General features: G+C 43.7%; 1 non-coding gene across 1 annotated transcript; it reads right to left on the bottom strand.

The window, feature by feature from the left end:
- Positions 1–15,773: 15,773 nt before the first annotated feature.
- LOC143645302 (U6 spliceosomal RNA) lies at positions 15,774–15,880 on the bottom strand. Its single transcript, XR_013157026.1, has one exon. It is a non-coding gene; the product is annotated as a U6 spliceosomal RNA (small nuclear RNA).
- Positions 15,881–16,108: the final 228 nt, after the last annotated feature.

Below are 16,108 nucleotides of genomic sequence, written 5' to 3'. Positions count from 1 at the left end.
TAGCAGCTTCCACTTGCATGCTCTTGGAAGCCATCCCCCATGTAGGAAGTCCAGCTGCCTTGCTGGAGGGGGTGACCACCGGAGAAGCCCTGGAGGCTGAGATTCCTCACGGAGAGAGAAACCGCGTGGGGGCGGGCTGAGGGCTGGGCGGGTGGGGCATGTGCATGAAGAAACCATTTTCACGTTCTAACCCAGTGGAACCTCCAGATAAGTCCAGCCCCAGCTGCTGACTGATGGCAACACAAGAGAGAGACAAGCAGCAGAACTGTCCAGCTGAGTCCAGTCAGACCACAGAACTATGTGGCATGATAACAAGCGATTTTATGCCACTGAGTTTTGGGGTGGTTTGTTACACCATATTAGATAACAAAAGCGCTCCCTAAATCTTTACCACTTTCTGCATAAATGGTCTTGGTACCCTCCGAGGCATGGAGGAATGGAATCAGGGTCAAAAAGACCTCCTGTGATCTAGACCTTGTCAGTCTCTCCAGCCTCGTCTCCTGTAGTCCCCCCCTCTTCACCTTATACCTAAACACATGTTAACATGCTCCAGTGCAGGGATTTCTTTACCAGTTTGCCCCCCTGTTCAATCATGAGCACCTTGAGGCCAGAGAGTTGGACCCATTGATAACGTCCCCAGGACTCTGCATATGCCTAGAATCTACTAAAGCTGCATAAATGCTAGATGGGTGACTTATGAGCGAATTGAATTACATAACTAATGAAACTTCATTTATGGGTCCCCTGAGACGGCACTGGGTCTGCTTTTTTAGTCTCTAGCCTTTCCCAGGTATGCTTAGCACAGGATGGAAGTGAGCTTTGGTGGGTTTGAGTTTTGCAGCTAGAACCCTCTAGAAATCAGGCCCAGCTAGGAGTAACCTAAGGGCATCTACAGAGTCTTGGAAAATTCTTGATTGATGTCACTTTAGACTAGGGTTATAAACTCAAATGCCTGTAGGAGATAATCAGGCCAAGTAAAAGTGTGACCTGTGCATGCCCCATCCAAAGGGGGCAGCCTTGCGCCAGTCCTGCCCATGTGGAGCTTGAGTCTTGTTCTCACTAAGCCTCTAGAAAAGTGAATATTGTTTAGTACTTAAATGTTTGTTGAATGAATGAATGAGCCTGCCCACCCCACCCCCTTTCAGAATCACTGGGAGAATCAGTGAAGAAAAATGAGAGATAAGGAGGGTGTGCTGGTTTGAGGCTGTTATGTACCCCTGAAAAGCCATATCCTTTAATCCTCATTCAGTATTGCTGGGTGGGACCTTTTTGATTATTTCCATGGAGATGTGACCCACCCAATTGTGGGTGGTAACCTTTGATTAGATGGTTTCCATAGAGCTGTGTCTCCACCCATTCAAGGTGGTGTTGCTTACTGGGGCCCTTTAAGAGGGAACCATTTTGGAAAAAAGCTTTAGAGCCACCAGAGCCACCAGAGCCCATGCAGTCAGAGACCTTTGGAGCAGAAGGAAAATACCCCTGGGGAAGCCTTATGAAATGAGGTGAAAAAGCTAGCATATGTCACCATGTGACCTCCCAGCTGAGAGAGACCCTAAACATCATTGGCCTACTTGAACCAAGGTGTCTTTTCCTGGATGCCTTAATTTGGACCTTTTTATAGTCTTGCTTTAATTGGGATACGTTCACGGCCTTAGAATTGTAAACTTGCAATAAATTCCCCGTTTTAAAAGCCATTTCTGGTATGCTGCATTCCAGCAGCTTTTACAAACCGGAACAGAGGGAAAGATAGAAGAGGAGGCAGAAACCAGCTAGCAATTGCATTGTATGATACCAGGCTTTTGCACCTCATTTTCACATTCAACATAGCAGACATGTGAGCTCGATTTTACAGTTCATATGTAATAAGTGAGAGTTTTGAAGTTCAGAGAAGTTAACTAATGTTTTCAAAGGTCTCACATAGCTAGTGAGTTATTGAGCTGGGGTCTGAATGCAGCTCTCCCTGTCTTTATGCTTATTTCCCATTAGACAGCTCAAAATCTGTTTTTCTCCCTTTTCAAGAGTAGCCATGTGAACTTCTTACTCAGTTTCTTCATCTGTAAAACAGAGCTAATAATACCTTCATGAGGTTGTTTTAAGGATGATATGAGTTGAGACAGGCTCAGAACAGTGTTCTAACATATAAGAGTTGCTCAGCTAAAAATTAACATTTTCATCATTGTTGTTTTTCTTTTTTTACTCTAGCACCAACATTTGTCCAATCTTGGCTGCAGAAGAAATTGGGTGCCACTTTCAGTGAATTGCCTAAAACTCATGATGTTTTATTTTTAACTCATCTATTAAAATTAAACATCCATCTGAACACAGGCTAGTTGGTCAGAAACACGTCTTACAAAGATGGGCCAGTAGAGGCAGGTTTCAGCATAGAAGATGTTTTCAGATATTAGACATGGCAGTGGTCTCAGAGGGAGAACACCTGGGTACAGCTGTCCCCCACGGGCTGTCTGACCCTGCTGAGCCTCAGTTCCTGCATCTGCAAAGTGCAAACAGTCATTACCTGTTCATATTCGCCTGGGTGCTGCTGTGTCCTCCACTTCAGCACAGACCTGCCAGCGGCTGGCCCAGGCGGTGGAAGGCTCTGGAAGCCGGGGCCAGCCCCGGGGCAGGCCAGCAGCCCTGTGAGAAGGCTTAGAGCCTCTGAATAATGAATGTGTTATTCAAATGAAGCTGTGGCCCCGCCAAGTGCTGAGAAGTCATTTTCCACAGTTCACTATTCTCCTAGTCAATGGAGCTTGACTTGATTATCCTTCCTCCAGGCTTCAGGAGATGTAGGCAGCATCTGAGATTTGTTTAAAAATTAGCTAAATAAAATTGCCCTTTTCCTCCCCAGCAATAGTCACTGTGAGTGATGGGACTTTCCTAGAGCAATTTCCTAGGTGGATGTAAATTTGAGAACAGAAAGTATACTTCATGTGTCTATATTTGTAAGGTTGTGTGTGTGTGTAGACAGAACCCTTCATATTTAGGGAGGGAAAAAAAAGATCAAGAAGCTTGAAGAAGCAGCTTCCAAATGAGAGTTAGCCTCGTGGCTCTGATTTCACAGAAACTGATGAACACATTTTCCTCTTGTTCTTGTCCCATTTGGCAACCATCTGACAAGGCAGGCACCGCTGCTGGTGATTTTATTGCCCTGTGTATTAGAACAACTTGAAATGTTTTAAATAAAGGGGCAACATTTTAAAAATAAATAAGTCAAAATTTTATTTAAAAAATAATGCTGCGTAGTAACTTTTTCTTTTCAGGTTCTAAACGTTCTCCAGGGAAGATCTGGAAAAAATGCATAAAATAAAAATCACCCACAACCTTCCCACTTGGAAATAACATTTCAAGCATTTTCTTACCTTCTCTTTTAATGTGCATGCAGAGATCTACACAGCAATGCATGGACCCAATTGGATCATGCTGATATCATGGCCTTTTGCACCTAACATTATGTATTGTTGAATCATTTTCAAAATCATGACCCTTAATTGTGTAATTTCATCGAATGGGTGGAGGATGATTTATTTAAATATTTCCTCATTGTTGAAAATTTAGGTTGAATTGGAATAATTTTTCAATGAGAGAAAAAAATGATGCTAGCTATTTATGGGGCAACAATGATTTCTTGCACTGCATAAGCAGCGGGCAATAAAAGTCAGCAACTTGATCCACATGAGATGAAAGGTCCTGAAATGGCCAGGAAATGGATGGAGAAATCGGGAGGGATGAAGTGAATAATCAGTGTTTATTATTTACATGGCACTGTAAATATACACAGCTCAGGACCAACATTTGCTTTGTCAGCAATGTCCAACTAGTCAATCGCTGCTCAGAGCCTAGACATTGCATAAAATCAGAAATCAAGGCAGCACTACTAGGGGCCACAGAAGGCCAGCCATTGCAGATGAAAGGTCTCCTACCGGAGCTTTGAAGCATAAATACATCGTCCTTGCTTTGAGATAACTTACATCCTGAGGAGAACACCTCCATTTCTTTCCCCACCAATGTCAGGATGTGTATGTGTCCAGCTTTGCCTCCTGGGATAGCAGCTTTCAATGGCCAGGCCCTGCTCCTTGCTTGTTAATACTGAAAATCCCAACAGATAACAAATCTCTCTCCATCTCATGTACCTGAGGCAGCAATTAAAATCTCCAAAATACAGTTAAGGAAATAGGGTCAGAGAGGAGTGCAGTTTCTCAATCAAGATTTTCTCTTTGCAAATGGCAAGCCAGGACTAAACCTCAGGACTCCGAGTCCCGTGACCTGACAACATCCCAGCTCTCTCCATTGAGTATATTCCAGGTTCTGCTTCCATTTCCCGGTTATACTGATTTGGAAGTGAAATCTTTTTGGTGACGAAGGAGCTTGAGAAAAAAAGAACACCATTCTTATGTCCAGGAATGGGGATTGTCCTCAGATCCCTCAGCGATCCTGAGCTCTTTCCCTGATAACTTTTTCTCCAAAGCTTGTATCCCATCTAAGAGAGTGTAGACTTTACTTAAAAAGCCAAATGTCTCCCTCGCTAGATAGTAAGTTCCACCTTTCAGAGGAGTGTAAAGACAGAAAATGTAATAGTAAAAGCCGGTTATGTGTCAACACCTTCCTAACCACGGATTCTAATTCCTGGAACAGCCCTGTGGGATGAAGATGTTCTTACCATATTTTTGCAGGTGAGGGAAACCAAAGCTCAGAAGGGTGAGCTGTGCGTCTCAGGGTCACAGAGTGCCCACAGCAGCGGAGATGGGATGGGATCTGTCAACCCGAGTCCAAGCTGCACTCCGCTCTGCCTTTAGAGGTTGGCTAACTGGCATCCAACTAGTCTTCCCTGCTTGGTATCTAGGTGAAGGTGGGGCTGGTACTAGTTCCAAGTGCTTCTAGGAAGAGCTCCCCACCATCCAGGCTTCTGACCACCATTTTCTCCTCACTGGCAAATCCCTTGGCTTTCTTTTTCCTCTGAGAGACGGCTACTGGTGCCTTTAAGGTATAGCCGTGGACCTTCCTAAGGTTGCTCATGAATGAGTTATGGGATTCTGTTCCACCCCTGGCCGCCCTGGAAGGGGGACATTGGAATATTGGGCAACATCTAAGTCACATTTCCCTCGTTCTACATATCCTGAGCTGGAACCAAACACATCATATAGATGTATTGCAGAATAGAGATACGGGGCGTTCTTTCCAAATTGTTAGAGAATCTAATGTTCCATCTTTTACAATGAAGCTACAGCCTTGTACCCCTACATGCATTAACTCAAAAGCAGACGGTTCCTTAGGCAACTGGATTCACAACCTTGGACTTGCCTTTTGCCAGCTCCTTTAGCTGTGTAGATTATGGTTTTTGAGCTCCTTTATTTTTTCTTATAGTATCCAAAGACTTTCAACAAACAAAATCTTACCTTGCAACTCAGTATGAAAGTCAAAATAAGACAGGGATGCTCCTGGGAGAGGTAGAAAGCCCACCCATTGGGTGAGCCTGGACTTATGTTCTCTGCCATCCCAGTGTTACCTTGTTCTCACCAGATCCCTGGGAAACCCTGGGAAGTCACGGTACTGATCATCTGAGCCAGAAGAAGATGCCTTTACCAGGAATAAGTGATACAGGGTCACCCCACAAATCTCCATCTCGCTTATAGGTAAATGATGGAATCACCAAAAAAGTGCCTTCGGTAAATTCAGGGACAGCAAGAGTGACTCTGCAAAGGCCACACTTACAGCCAGTACAGCCTCTGTATCTTGGATTATCAGAAACCACCAATGCCAGGAGCAACTTTACTGTGTAAGCAAGATGGAGGAGGGGGCAGAGACTATGATCTGGATATGGGGTTGGTAGTTTTTCCATAGCATAGCTCTCGTGATTCTTCTCTTCTGTCTTCCTAGGAACTCCATAATATTTATACTGGCTCAGAGCAAACTGAGTCTTGGATTTGTTTTATCATTTATATAGCTGATTTTATTCATTCATTTATTCCACAAGTATTATTAAGTGTCTACAATGTACCAGGCCCCATACTAGACACTGGACAAATACTTGTGAATAAAACAGTTGAAAATCATATATTTTTCCCACCTCAATCCTATTTTAGTCAATTACAAACACTGTTAATCCTGTGGGAAAGGGTAAGGGTAGGGGCATCTGTCACCCAGCACCTTCTCCCATGTGAATGCTCAAAAGTTTATTTCCTCCCTTCTTGGAGCAGATGTTTATTCTGAACTTCTTCATTCCATTGGTATCGTTGTTTTAAACTGCTCTTTGAAAAAAAAAAAGGCTTATATTCAGATTTGCTGCACTACTTTATAACGCAAATTTAAAACAGTTTATGATCAAATGGCATTTTTTAATTTGTCTTGATTCATGTGAAAGTAATTTGAATCCACATTAGTATTCCGGAAACTGATCGTTAACACTTTTTAAATGATTTTGTAAACATATTTTGCTTCCAAAATAAACATAAACAAGAAAGGCGAACGCTCAGTGTAGCTGAGGCATGAAGACACACACACATTAAAGAGGAAGGGCCAATCCCCAGTCGAAAATGGCAAAGGCATTTGATAGTCATTTTCACCACCCTACTCACTTTGTGAAAAACCTGCGTGAAAAATGTGAATAATTTCATTTTTGCCTGATGGGAGGATTCCAAGCTGCAGAGTTGTTTGTGTGTCTACCACGGATCATTGCAAACAATTAAGATGAGGGAGTTGGGGAGCTGATTAACATTTGACAAGGCAGAAGGGGGACAATACGTGGCAGGAATGAGCGAAGTGGCTGCACTGCCTCCACTCACAGCCCGATGGGGAGATGTGTTGATACACAAAATCAGGAAGGTCCTCCCTCCAGTCTATGCTGCAAGTTCCTCACCCCAACATCCCCACTGGGGGGCTGCCTGGCCTCTGCCCGGACACCCAGCTCAGCTCAGCTCACCTGCCTTATGACACCCCCTTGACCCACATGTTTTAGTACAGAGCGCTTTGGTATTTAAAGATTCATCTTTTAAAGGAGCAAAAAATAATTTTTCGTATCTACTGATTCAATTCCCATCCAGTGCATAAGCAACACCCCCGTATCCCACTTCCCCTTCTCTAGTAGCCCCCAAACTCCCCCCACCCCAACAAAGCCTCTAACCGGCTCTAACTCCAGAACTTCTGGGCCATCTCTTCCTCCCATTTATTGAGCTGCAATATGACTTGGTAGCCCTCCCTGGTTTACAGAGTGTGCTGGTTTGAAAGGATTTAGGCACCCCAGAAAAGCAATGTTTTAACCCTAATCCCATTTTGCAAAGACAGCCATTTCTTCTAATCCCTATTCAGCACCACACACTGGAAACTTTGATTAGATTATCTCCACGAAGATGTGACACAATCAAGTGTGGGTGGCAAACTTGATTAGGTGGAGATAAGTCTCCAACCCTTCTACATGTCTTGATTAGTTTACTGGAATCCTATAAAAGAGAAGATTCTTGAGAGAGCAGACAAGGACAACAGAATGCTGCAGAAGCACAAAGCAGACAGTGTACCAGCCAGTGACTTTTGGAGATGAAGTAGGAAAACGCCTCCTGGGGAGCTGGAGAGGAAGCCAGCAGAAGACATTGTGTTCGCCATGTGCCTTCTCACTTGAGAGAGAAACCCTGAACGTCATCGGCCTTCTTGAATCAGGGTATCTTACCCTGGATGCCTTAGACTGAACATTTCTATAGACTTGCTTTCATTGGGACATTTCCATGGCCTAAAAGCTGTTAACTTGCAACTTATTAAATTCCCCTTTTTAAAATCCATTCCATTTCTGGTATACTGGCAGCTAGAAAACTAGAACACAGAGCATACTTGGTTTAAGAACGTGGATTTGGGAATCCGGCAGACTTGGTTTTGATCCTAGCCCTACCACTGGGTAAGATTCTTAATCTTTCTGAACTTCACTTTCCTTATCTGTAAAGCAGGAAGCACAATATTTAGACAGTTGAGGTGTACATCAGGCATTTGGCACAGTATATGCTCAATAAATCCTATTCTTACCAATCCAGTCTTTCCTCTAAATGTTCCAAAATCTGGTGCCAGAAATTGTCTGAGCTGCTTTTTCCTCAGCATTAATTTGATCCAAGTCAACAAACATGGACTGAGCACCTATTCCTACCAGGAAGAGGGCAGGAGCTGCAGATTTGGAGGTGACTAAGACAAGGTCCTGAGAAACACCAACAATCACTTGCTGCTCCTCTCAGAATTGACAGAACGGAACTAATAAACTAAAGTTTAATGGAGGAAAGAGTAAAAATCTACTTTGAGATAGGCAGGTTGCTCTGTGTAGCTGTCTCTGTTGGTTTGAGTCTGGTGGAGTAAAAGACAGCATGCTCTATAGTCACTTAGCTATAGATGGGTCGCTGGCCTCTTGAAGCCTCAGTCTCCTCATCTATAAAATGGGGGTTCTACTGCTTGTGTGGCCTGCACTTCTAAGCCTTTGTGAGGAAAGAGTAGGAAAGTGAAAGGGATTTGAAACTGTAAATGTGCCATGCAAATGAAAAGATGTTGATATGGGTATACGTAATCAGTGTGATTGTCCTTGAGGTCTCTAAATTCTTTCCTTTAAGTTGGAGAGGTAGAGTCTTGAGGATGCTTCTAACACGGGTACATTCTGTTATTTGGGAGCCCAACCCCTCTTTCATCCACAAACGATGAGTTGGACTCATGAGTGAGAGCCATCTGGCTCCTGCTTGCAAACTCTAGGCCAGCTCCAGCCATCAGCTTGCAAGGGGTAGGACTCCTTGGTTCAGGTGCCAAAGACACAACTCAAACTATTAGGAAAACAATATGAATGCATTGGCTCATGACAGCCAAGAAAGAGCTATACCGGGTATTCATGAGTCACAGGGTTTCTCAGAATACAATGCCCTTTCTTTTGGGAGATGCATCTTCAAACTACATAGTTTTAGGAACAAGCTGCCAGTCATAACCAACTCCTCAGGCCTCAGTGATCTGTCCAAGACAAACAGATCACTGCGGCCTTTGCTGATGGTGCCTGACTAATCTGCAAGTGGGGCAGGCTGGGTAGACACACTCTGAGCAGCCTTCTACCCATGAGGGGCAGAAGCAGGTACACAAATATACCTCAGCATCCTCACTCCTCAGTGGAGTGGACGCATGGCAGGACCAAGACTAGGCACAAAATGTGGAGGAGTGCCCAAAAAGCTTGGTCATCAAGATAGTGTTTAGAATGTGATATTTTTGGCAAATCAAAATGAGTGCAAAATATCCTCTGATGTACAAAATGCCAACAGTTTAAGTGAAAACAGGATCGGTATTAGGGATTTTCATTTGCCTCAGACTCCAGTATGGCTCAGCCGGGCACTGATGTCAATCTTTTAGCTGTTTGCTTGTAGGTTCAGTAGAAAACTGAAGTAACAATGGCTGCAAAGAGCCCGAGATGTGTGCTCTCCTAGCTTAGGTGCCCTCACCCATGAGTGTTGCCACTGAGCTCCCTGGGAGGGGGAAAAGCAAGGGACATGGGGGACATTGTCTAGGGACACACGGGTGGTTTATTCTGCGATGTCCTTGGAAGTGTGGTCACAATGGCACACATGGAGGGCAGCAACCAGGACAGGTAAGCCTCAAGGGAGGGAAGGTCATTGCAACTAACAGATCACTTGCTCCATAAACTCGACAAAGGGATTAATATACAAACTTGTTAACCTCCTGTGAGATGACTTGGCGTCCCATCCCCCCACCCCCAGCTTTTCTTTACATCTGGGCAACTGAGGGACAAAAGCAGCGTCTAGGAGAACAGCTTATTTCTAAGCACCCCCCAAAATGACAGAACTACCTAGAGATCGGTGCCTCTTCTGTGGGGGGGGATCGGACCCCTGTGCCATGATGAGCCGAGCTTGGGGTGGCTAAGCCCACGATCAGAATGTAAGTGAAGTATGTTACCTATAATAGGTTCCGATGTTTGTGGTCTTCAGCATTTTATGAATTCTGCGGCAGATGGGCGAGGGCCAGGTAGCGGGCGAGAACAGACCGGGTGAGACAGGCTGGCACTCTGACAAGGGCAGCCACAGCTGTGGTTCGGGTGTTGCTCAGCAGGCCCCCCCGCCGCCCCCGGCAGCCCGCCCTCCCCAGCCCGCCGCCAGGGCCGCTTGATGAAAGCGCAGGTAAGCATGAATCCTGGCTTTCCAGGGATCACCACATTCGAGAAACCCAGACGAATCGGCGTGATGGAAATGGTGCCAAGTTCTTTCGCCTCTTGCTTTTCAGTGAAAAAAAGGAGAAAGGAGAGAGGAGAGAGAAAACCTGCTAGTAAAATGCACATCTAAACAATTTCCCTCTTTCCTGGGTTCTTTTCTTTTCTTTTCTTCAAGAATTCTGTCTTGGAGAGGGGGACGCAGAGAGTAGGAGCTGATTAAAGGCATCTTGGATGGACACAACTAGAATTTAAGCAAGGTGGGTGTCATGGACAGAAGGTGGTGCTTGGGTTTCAAATCCTTGCCCTGACACTGCCCCGTTGTGTAATTTTTACCTCCCGAGTTTCTCTTTCCTCATTTGTCAAATGACCTAAATAATATCGGCCTGGCAGGCTGTTTGCATTGTGGTATGAAGTCATACGTTACTAGCTAATATTTATTGAGCACTTATTATGCGCTGGACATTTTTTGCATATTAACTCTTTCACGGCCCTTTGTTTTAAGCCGTATCATTATTCTTGCTTTATAGATGTGAATACTGAAGACAAAGAACATAAATAACTTGCCTAATATCCTAGCCAATAACTGACAGGAGAGGGTGAAGCAATGCCAGCTCTAGAGTCCCCAGTTTGAAGGAGTAGGCTTAAGAGTAAAGGCCTTACCTGCAATTCCAAATTCCAAAAAGCTCTGAAAAGCAGAATCTCTTCCAACTCATTCGACAGCAGTCCTGGACCTGGCCTGAATTATTTAGCAGCAAACACTCACCTAGACTGACTTGAGGTTATTTATAATCTTTATTTGTCCCACTGAATGTGTATTTTCATACATTTCCACTGCAAAATATGTTAATTTGTTTGATAAGGGATGCTTCTCCAGTTGCTACTGGGAGGTTGGATTAAAAATCCTTTCGGGTGGACCGCAGCTGCTCAGCAGGCAGAGTTCTCGCCTGTCATGCCAGAGACCCAGGTTCGATTCCCCATGCCTGCCCATGCCAAAAAAACAAAAAATCCTTAAAAAAATTAAAAAATTCTGAACCTGAATCACATCTGGCACAAAGAAGTTCACCGATGGCATTCTGGACCTGTGCTGCTTTTCCACCGCAGGCACTCAACGCAGTTCGATGTATCACATTTGTTTCATAATATACAAAGGCAACTAGTAGTTAGGCTTCTAAATGTATTTATTCAGGTACTCATTTAACAAACACTTATTGCTTGTCTACTATGGACTAAGTACCATTTTAGACAGTGCAGACAGAGTGAACACGTGTTATCCCTTCCCACATAAAACTCACGGTCTAAGAGAAATGATAGGAAAAATAAAGAGTAACCTTTTTTAACGGTAGGATGCTTCAGGCCAGGGTGTATACGGATGCCTTGCATTTTTCCACATCTCCAAGCATACACAACAGAAACCAGCACAACCTCCAATAATGAAGAAATAAAAGAATTTGGAAAAAAAAAAACACCCATAATTATTCAAAGAGTAAAACTGTGCCTTGAAATATTGAAATAATATTAGCTTAAATTTCTATGATCCCTGCAATTTCCATGAAACCTGGAAATGTTGGGAGCATAGATAGACCTGGCATATCGCTTAAAGTAAAATTATACTTCTTTTTCACTCAGATTAAAAGGTCATAATTAAAGATATAATGAAGCTAAGTGAGTAATGGGTTCTGTGATTCACTTGGAGAGTGGAAGTTGCCTGGAGTCCCCCTCCTGCCCCTGGGAACTGGGGGTCACCAAGTGTGACACTGTGGGAGGCTCTGCAGAGCCCAGCAGCCTTAAGGAGGAGAATGCAGAGTCTGTCACCAAGGGCCACAGGCAGTGGTCCCTGAATATATCAGGCCAGAGGAGAAGCTTACCAATTTATTTTCTCCCAGACTTTTTAGTGATTTTTCTTAAATATTAAAGAAATACTCATAGTAAGATATTTGGAAAGCATAAAAAAAACGAAATAAGTATGTTATCCTATTCATCTCACTAGCCTGAGACAGCCACTGTTATTATTTTAACTTATTTCCTTCTAGATCATTCAATGTGCTTTTCCTCATAGTAAAGATTTGCCTCTATATCGAATTTTGTATCCTGCTTTTTCCATTCAAAATGATCATTTGATGATAACAATAATAATTCATTGACCACTTCCCATGCAGATCATTTAAAACCTCAAACAATCTGATAAAATGAATGCCAGTGTTGGCAATTACTTGACATCTCTGTGTCTGTTTCCTGTCTGTAAAAGTGGGAATTGTTGGTGCCTACCTGGTGAGAATCAAATGAAATAATACATCGAAAGCACCTGGAACTGTGTCTGGCATCCTGTAAGTGCTTGATGGTGTTAACTAGCATTATTACCCCATTTTACAAATGAGGAAACCAAGGCAGGACAGGATAAGTAGCTTGTCCAAGGTCAATAGCCAAGGGGGAGCAGAGCCAGGGTTTGAATGCACACTGTGGGGCTCCAGCGTCCAGGGCCTTACTCATTGCTCTAAGCACAGTAAGAGCCAAGGTTTAATTAAGAAAAGGACTGGAATTCAGTCCACAGTTGGAATTACGACATTTATAGACATATCTGATGGATTGGAGAGGGGGAATCTGAGGGAAGCCATATTGCTAGAAAGGGCTTTAGGGATCTGTGGAAGAATACTTCATAAGGAAGGCATGCTTCTCCAAGATCCTTTAGTGAGAAATGTTGTCTATTTTCTTGACCCACTGTATCCTTACTTCCTGGAATAGTGGAATAGCACCTGATACAAAGTAGACATTCAATGAATGGCTGTCGACTAAATATTGCATGATGGAGTCATTCTCGGTAAATGGCTTAAAGACCCCAGGAGGTTGATGTTTTTCCAGGTATAGGGGAGCAGCTAACATCAAAACTCATTCTTGCTAACCATCTTAGCAGGATTCTGTGTCCATGAAAAACAGCACAAAAGGGTCTCCCTAAATTCTGTAGTACTTGGGACCATGTGCTGTAGGATTCCTGTCCTAACTCAGCTGTGCCATCTCCTGCTCATCTCTTGAAAGTATCACTGGCCAGTACAAGCCACAATGGAGGTTCAGCTACATCGGCACCTGCCAGGTGGTGGTAGAACATGGTTCCAGGCAGACCTGCACAGATGCAGCGGTGGTGGGGGTTGCTTAGGATTCAGTGGGAGAGGCAAAGCTCAAGTCAGAAAAAAAGAGCTGTGATATATTAAGCTTTGGGTCACTTTGGAGGTCTAGCCACTGTGGTAGCTCCACCTTCCTCAAATGAACATAACCCAAGCTAAGGATTATCTTTCATTTTGCAAATGAGGTGACTGGGAAGGAATCTACAATGTGGTAATGAGGGAAGCAATGGCAGGATTCCTGCTTCTTGGCATCAAGACATCGTCAGAGATCTGTTGCAACAAGACAGTGGCTGGGGTGGGGTGGGGGTGGGGAAGAAAATGTGGGCCTGATGTGGACAGTGGTTCTAGAGTACACAAGAGCAGGCATTAATCCGGATAAACTCATTCCAAATCTCGATAGAGTCCAGAAACATCAGGGGAGAAGAATTCCTCAGGGCCTGGTCTTGGGAGAACAGGGCTATAGGGATTTGAACACTAAGATAATGTGGTGAATTGGATCGTATATCCCAATTTGACCATGCTCGTCTTGGTCATGCTCATTTTGGTGGGCATTTGTAAATAGGATCTCTTGAAGACGTTATTTCAGTTAAGGTGTGACCCAACTGAATCAGGTTGAGTTGATTACCGGAGTCCTTTATAAAGAGAATGAAATTCAGACACAGAGAGAGAAAGCCACAGAAAGAAGTCAGAAGTCAGTGGAACCCAGGAGAGAAAGGAGGAGACACCGCCACGTGCACTGCCAGGTGACAGAAAACTCAAGGTCCAAGAATCAAGGGCAGCCAGCCCCAGAAGGCCACACTCTTTAGGGAGAAAGCATTGCCTTGCTGATGCCTTGAATTTAGACTTCTAGCCTTAAAATCATGAGCTAATAAATTCCGGTTGTTTAAGCCTGCCCATTGTACGGTATTTGTTTTAGCAGCCAGGAAACTAAGACAAATGTTAATGAAACACTTGGGTGGCTTCGGTTACCCAAGTTACAAGTAGTTGGGGAGGCAGAATGGAGTGGATTGTTAAGGCATAAGCTTTGGATTCAGTAGACCTGAAGGTGAATACCATTTCCACCTCTTGAGCGAATTATTCAACCTCTCTAAGCCTTGATTTTCAAATCTATAAAGTAAGAATGAGAATGCCTATCACACCCAATCTCTTGAGGATTAAATATGATTAAAGTGCTTGGTAAAGGCCTTGGCACGTATCAACTTCTTGCTTTGGCATAGGTATGTCTGTGCACATCATCTCATTTGCCCCTTGAAATAACCCTGTAAGGCAGGTATTTTCACCTTCCCAGTTCATGGATGAGGATACCAAGCCTCAGGAGGCCTTGAGCAATTGCTCCAGATCATACAACCCGTACATGGTAGATCCACGGTTCCCGCAGGCATTTCTGGGTTCCTTAAAGGTGTCAGATAAGTAATTTCATAAAGCCAGTGAGCCAGGTAACAAAATTGACCTTTCCTAGGGTAAAATAATCCCACATGCTGGACTTAAATTGCAAATAACCCCAAAGCTGTTGGGCCACCTCTTTTGGTGGAGTTGGCCCCCAAAGGAGACACCTCCTCCCTCAGAAATACCATCCTAATTCTCTGCTCCCAGGAAGGTAATTATGACCCTAGAAACGTAGAATTAATTAAGGATGTGGGCAAACACTTCAAGGTTCACTGTGGCATTATTTAAACTAGTGAAAAATGGTATACCTCCCACATAAATGCTCAATCATAGGGGATCTCGATTATTTTATGATTCACAGATGTAATGGAATAATACAGAGCTATTAAAATGATGCTGCAGAAATTTGTCCATCAGTAAGGAAATTATTATGGAATACTATTTTAATAAATTATGTTACGATCCCTTTATAGATAATATGTATAGTACATGCATTAAAAATACTCTGGAAGAATATATTTTAACATATTGCATTGGTTGAGTTCGAGCGAGATTAAGGGTACTTTTTAAATGTTCATTTTGCCCATATGAGATCATTTTAGAGAAGTTGGGGTGAGTTGAACATATTAACTAGAGTTAATATGAATGAATTGCTTCCTTCCAAAAGGATGGTGAGGTTCAGACCAAAAGTTCTCTATTAGGATGAACATGCTCAGATGCCACATAAATCAGCCCTCATCATCACTCCCTAATCCTCTATTCTTCTTTTCTCTTCTTCAGAGCACTTAGCACCATACACTTGGTATTTTTTTAGTTACTTGATTGCACTCTGAGCCGCCATCAAGGAGCTGAGGCAGCATTCCCAGCCCCTGGAACAGGACCTGGCACAAAGTATGCGCCCAATACCTAGTTGTGGAACCACACGTTGGTTAGAAGCAATGAGATGACTGAGGGGACGTGTAAGACCCAGCTCTTCTGTGAGATGCAAATCCTCGTCTTCCACTGCCCTGCCCTCCCCTCCTCCCTCCCCTTCTCCCTGCTCCCATCATCACGTGTTTGTACTGTTGAGTACCCAAAGCACTGCAGATTACCACAGATAACTTTTTTTTTTTAATATGGAACGCTTCACAAATTTGCGTGTCATCCTTGTGCAGGGGCCATGCTAATCTTCTCTGTATCGTTACAATTTTAGTACATGTGCTGCTGAAGCGAGCACCACAGATAACTTGTGACATCCATGTTTGTAATTATGATACAAATCTCCCATGCTGTACAGCTGTTTTCTGTATATTGTTTTTTCTTCGCAGTCTTTAAGGATGGTGGCAGCTGCTTGAATGCTCAGGAAGTGTAGAGAGTACTAGGCTTTTGGGGTGGGAGACAGGGGTCAGGTTTCAAGAATGAAGAAAGGATTTGCTGGTACTTATCACAAACCTTCCAGGTGGGG

The sequence above is a fragment of the Tamandua tetradactyla genome, chromosome 8, assembly GCF_023851605.1.
Source record: "Tamandua tetradactyla isolate mTamTet1 chromosome 8, mTamTet1.pri, whole genome shotgun sequence".
Classification (NCBI taxonomy): domain Eukaryota; kingdom Metazoa; phylum Chordata; class Mammalia; order Pilosa; family Myrmecophagidae; genus Tamandua; species Tamandua tetradactyla.
This window is presented reverse-complemented; position numbering and strand designations above follow the sequence as displayed.